The sequence below is a fragment of the Octopus bimaculoides genome, chromosome 23 (genome assembly GCF_001194135.2).
Source record: "Octopus bimaculoides isolate UCB-OBI-ISO-001 chromosome 23, ASM119413v2, whole genome shotgun sequence".
NCBI lineage: Eukaryota > Metazoa > Mollusca > Cephalopoda > Octopoda > Octopodidae > Octopus > Octopus bimaculoides.
The window spans coordinates 19315930-19321906 of NC_069003.1; the positions used below are offsets into that span (position 1 = coordinate 19315930).

Sequence of the window (5977 nt, forward strand, 5' to 3'; positions counted from 1 at the left end):
ACACACACACACACACACACACACACACACACACACACACACACACACACACACACACATGCAAACATATCTCTGTTTATAGATGCATATATATTCACATAAATGTGTGCATATTGCAAACACACACATATAAACACACAGTCATATATATCCATAAACCTTTCTGACTCTGTCTGTCATTATGTGCGTATCTCTCTCTCTCTACACATACACAAACACACTGATATGTATGTATATATGTACCTGTAAATATAGTTTAATTGTTCATCACATACCTACAAAAGACTACAGGCAATGACCACCACATGATGTGAATGGCATGAAATGTAAGGTATAGTTCTATATTTCAAGTTATGACAAAAACATGTAGATACACAAACATGCACACACACCTAAACATACACACACACTCACATGCACCTACATATTGTCTCCCCTCCATACAAAGTAAAATATCCAGAAATTTCCCCTTTTACCAAAGTACACATTGATATTTATATGCAGTTTAATGTATATGCGTGTGTATGTTATATATGCATATATGTTTGTTTGTCTATCTAATTGTCTGTCTATTTATACATGTCATTGCATGTGTGTGATATAAATATATATATATATATATATATTTTTTGCATGTGTGTATGTGAGTCTGTATGTGTGTTTCTGTAAGGAATATTGTTTACATATGTTCATGTATCTGTTTATCTCACTTAATACACACACATACACACACACACTATATCCATCAAACAATTCTTCATATTATATATATATAAAATAGAACGATATGCTGCAAGGGTACCCTTCCCAAACACATAAATGTTAAACATAACAACACACGAACATACACACACACAGATATGCATGTGTGTGTGTGTGTGTGTGTGTGTGCGTGTGTGTGAGTGTGTGTGAGTGTGTGTGTAAGTAAATAATGAAGCTATTTCGACAGACAGTCTGCTGTTAAATGAGAAAATGTAATAAAATAAAATAAAATAAAATAAAAACCGAACTCAGATATCATAGGAAAAAAAAGAAGAGAAAGAAATCAGATGTAAATCGAAAGAAAAGAAATTCCCTTACCGAGTTCGACCATTTTTCAATGTCAACAAACCAAAAGAAAAGGAATCGGTATGGCAAAAAGCGATGTTAAGTCCTCTACATATGTCAACCTGTTATGATAGTTCAGCTTTGTCTTATGAAATGAAAAGGTAGGTAGTGTAATATATATATGTGCGTGCATGTGTGTAGCTGTACATGTGCGTGCATGTGTATGTGTGTGCCTGCCTGTGTGTGCATATATGTATGCATATGTATGTATGAGTGTGTGTGTGTGTGTTTCTTCTCGTCTTTTTCCCTTTCTTTTCGTTAAAAAAAAGTGTGTGCGTGTGTGTAAGGTAGGAGAGAGACGTAGAGATTCTAAAGCCTACTTGTGGCTGCTGATGATGTCGATTTTGGTAGCGGATGGTGGTGATAATGCTGTTGATGCAACTGTTGCTGCTGCTGCTACTATTACTACTACTACTGGTGTTGTTGTTGTTGTTGTTGTTTTGGTCTTGCTTTAAGAGTAATGTAGAGGCATCAGCCGTAGTAGAGCAGTGGATATATATATATATATATATATATATATATATATATATATGTATGTATGTGTGTATGTATGTATGTGTGTGTGAATATGTGTGTGTGTATATATATGTATATGTATATGAATGTATGTATAAGTTGGTACAGTATTATGGTAGTAGCAGTCGTAGTAGCAGTAGCAGCAGTAAATCTATGGATGTCTTAACTAGAAGTTGGTAGTATTGACAAGTGACGCTAAAACAACACCAACATGAACATCCCCATCACCACTACCACCACCAACACCGTCTAACAATGAAGATTGACGATGACAAGGAGGACAATGATAGAAGCAGTGAAAAATAACAACAGAGAGGAAGAGATAGCTTCTTGCAACATCTCTCTCTCTCTCACACACACACCTTCCAGCTCCCATAATAAATCTTTCCCAACGTATTGAGTTCTTTCATTCCATAAGGTTGTAGTCTAGACTACACCCTAATTATTAACATCAATATATATTACATATCCATTTATATATATGTATATGTATATATATATATAGCTAGATGAATGGATATACATACATACATACATATATATATATATATATATATATATATATATATATATATATATATATATATATATATATATATATATATATGTATGTATGTATGTATATCCATTCATCTAGCTATATATTTCCATCTATTCACACATACATATATTCACATGCATGCAGACACACACACATAGGCATACATATATATGAACGGATGGATAGACAAACTGAATAAGGAAGTAAGGAATGGAAAGAGAGAGAAACACTGAAAGAAAAGAGAAGTGGTGTTTAGGAGAGAGAAGAGATGAAGGAAAAGGGAAAACAGGATATCGGCAAAAATTCCAATGATGAACTTTTTGAGTTGCAAAAAAAAAGTATATAAAATAATAACAATAATATTATAAATGTTCAGAACAACAAATTCATTTCTGTATTATTATCATTAAAACATCCAACTGGCAGAATTCTTAGTACACCGGACAAAATGCTTAGCAAAATTTACACTCTGAGTTCAAATTTTGCCAAGGTTGACTTTGCTTTTCATCTTTTGGGATTGATGAAATAAGTATTAATTAAGCACTGGGGTTGATGTAATTAACTAGCCCCTTTACTTGAAATTTCAGGCTTGTGCCTATAATAGAAAGGATAGTTCTTCTTATTATTATTTCTTATTATTATTAAAAGCATTATTGCGTTTCTTATCATACAACACTGAATTAAGAAATATAGAAAAATCTATTTCTAATGATATTGTTATTACTCTCAGTTGTTGAATGGCAGAATCAGTAGAGTATCAGACAAAATACCTTGACGTATTTAGTTATGTCCCTTTATGCTGTGAGTTCCAATCCCAAAAGAATTGATTTTTTTTCTTTTTTTTTTTAAACTTTCATCCTTGTGCCAGTAAAATATATAACCATTCATGCAGTGAAATTGAAATTTCATTGACTCTTTGTATCATTCTTGTACAATATTAGTTTCAGATTTTGGCACAGGGCCAGCAATTTTAGGGGCAGAGACTAGTTGATAGTATCAACCCCAGTGCTCAATTGGTGTTTAATTTTATTGACTCTGAAATGATGAAAGCAAAATTGACTTCAGAGAAATCTGAACTCAGAATGCTTGAGTTTTATGATTTGAGGGAGATTTAGCTGCTATTTCTAATAGGTCAAGCAACTACATAGCTGATGGTATGTAATAACAACAACAACAATAATGGCTTCGAATTTTGGCACAAGGTTAGCAATTTCATGGGGGAGGGGATAATTAACCCCAGTGCTTAGCTGTAGTTTATTTTATTGACCTCGGCCCTCGAGTATGAAAGATGATGTTGATCTCAGTAGAATTTGAACTCAAAATATAAAGAGTTAGAAGAAATGCCTCTAAACATTTTCTCCAATGTTATAATGACTCTGCCAGTTTGCTGCCATACATAATGATGATGATGATTTTTATAATAATAATAATAATAATAATAAAAAAATTAATAATAGTCTCAGATTTCAGCACAAGGCCTGCAGTTTTAAGTAGGGAGAGTTAGTTGATCACATCAAACCCAGTCCTTGACTAGTACATAATTTTATTGATCCTGAAAAGATGAAAGACAAAGTTGAGTCTTCAGTGTGATTTGAAACCAGAGCATAAAGAACTGGAAGGAATGCTGCCAAGAATTTTGTCTGATGCACTAATGATTCAGCCAGCTTGCTACCTTAATAATGAAGATAATAATAATGGTTTCAAATTTTGGTACAAGGCTAGCAATTTGGGGAGAGGGAATAAACTGATTACACTGACCCCAGTGCTCAACGGGTACTTATTTTATCGACCCTGAAAGGACAAAGGGTAAAATTAACCTTGGCAGAATTTGAACTCAGAACGTAAAGACAGGCAAATGTCACTAAGCACTTTTTGCCCAGTGTGCTAACAATTCTGCCAGTTCACTGCTTTAATGAGGATAATAATAATAATGATAATTTCTAACGGAAGGTATGAGATGGCAAATTTTGTGAGAGGAGGGCATGATTAATGAAATCAGCCTCCTTGTATTTGTGTGTAGTTTTAGATTTATATAGTAAAAGAATAAGGATGTTAGGATGGTTTTATAAGAGGTTCTGAATGGAAACTAAAACCATCATGTAGCCGATTTACATCAAAGAGAACCTATCCACTCTAGTATATTGTGTGTGTGTGTACATACACACACACAAAATCTATAGAGTCTTAGGTAAGGGATATCTATTGTTGTTTTGGATTATTCTAAGCTCTATGAGTGGAATTTGGTAGACAGAAACTGAGTGGAAGCTCATCAGATAGATGGATTGTAGCTGTAATGCAATGGGCTACACACTGTATGAAACTCAGCAAAGCACTTTGTTTCATGTTGGTCCAGTCGACTCTGCTGTAAATAAGTAGCAGCTGAGTACTAGTGCAGCTCTCTTCCTTCCAGCCATCACAACCTGGATGTGTCACTGGGTCAAAGAGTGTGAGTGTCAAGAGGGTAGCTATGACTGCTTGCAAATTGATAGGCTCTAAAGCAACTAGCAAAAGCATGGGCATGTAGTCAAGTCATACCTTTTCATAGGTGATGGCCAGCTCTTTAGGTAGGTCAGCAGTAAAACAGTGCCTCAATAATATGTACTTATCTAACCCATGCTAGTATGGAAAAACATATGTAAAATAAACAAATTTTCTTTGAAATAATTTGAGGAATTAAAACCCATATTTTTCTAAATATTTAATAAGCCATTCAGAGAAGAGGTGATTAGTATCCATGATATTTTGCTGCTATTTCTAGCAGGTTCAGCAATAGCTTAAAGGTCTCTTTGGCATGGAATTCTATCATATAGTTTTTCCACATGATATAATGCCATGTCATTTCAGCATCTATTATTGTTGGCAAGCTCCAAGCTGTTATGGAGGTAGACTCCAAGCAAGTCAAGTTTGCAAATTCCAGAACGCTTGAGGTCAGTAACATCATTGAGGAAACAGCAGAAACATCAACAATAAAGTACCTTTAACACCAGTACCCTACGTAAATATAATTTTTTCTGGTAAGTCATAGGAAACCATTACACTTATAGTCCTCACAGTTCTTTCTGAACAAATTAGAAATAGTCTTAACAAAGAAAATATTTTTCTCTCTCTCTCTCACACACATACACACACACATTAATGTTTCTTTTTATGTCAAGTAACGTGTTTGTGTGTAAATACACACTGTATTTGATGACATAAAAGACGCAAAGGCATATTAGATGTGCCCTAATTTCAGTGGGAGTGCATATTTAAGAAAAAAGATCACAGGAAATCCAACTTTGCATACAGGGTTCAGGATGATTTTCTTTAACACATTTTTGGGAATAAAAGCTGCATCATGTATGCGAGACTAAGAGCACTGTCCGAGCGTGATCGTTGCCAGAGCAGCTGTATGGCTTCCGTGCCAGTGGCACGTAAATAGCACCATTTGAGCGTGATCGTTACCAACGTCGCCTTCCTGGCACTTGTGCCGGTTGCACGTGAAAAGACATTCGAGCGAGATCATTGCCAGTGCCGCTGGACTGGCTCCTGTGCAGGTGGCACATAAAATACACCATTTCGAGCATGGCCGTTGCCAGTACAGCCTGACTGGCCTTCGTGCCGGTGGCACGTAAAAGCACCCACTACACTCTCGGAGTGGTTGGCGTTAGGAAGGGCATCCAGCTGTAGAAGCTCTGCCAAATCAGATTGGAGCCTGGTGTAGCCACCTGGTTCACCAGTCCTCAGACAAATCGTCCAACCCATGTTAGCATGGAAAGCGGACGTTAAACGATGATGATGATGATGATGATGATGATGATGATGATGATGATG

General features: G+C 35.6%; 1 protein-coding gene and 1 long non-coding RNA gene across 2 annotated transcripts in view; one reads left to right on the top strand and one right to left on the bottom strand.

Moving 5' to 3' along the window:
* Nucleotides 1–5977, bottom strand: part of LOC106879044 (multiple PDZ domain protein) — a 293438-nt gene that overhangs the window by 159881 nt on the left and 127580 nt on the right. The window lies entirely within an intron of this gene.
* Nucleotides 1–5977, top strand: part of LOC128250590 (uncharacterized) — a 15964-nt gene that overhangs the window by 898 nt on the left and 9089 nt on the right. The window lies entirely within an intron of this gene.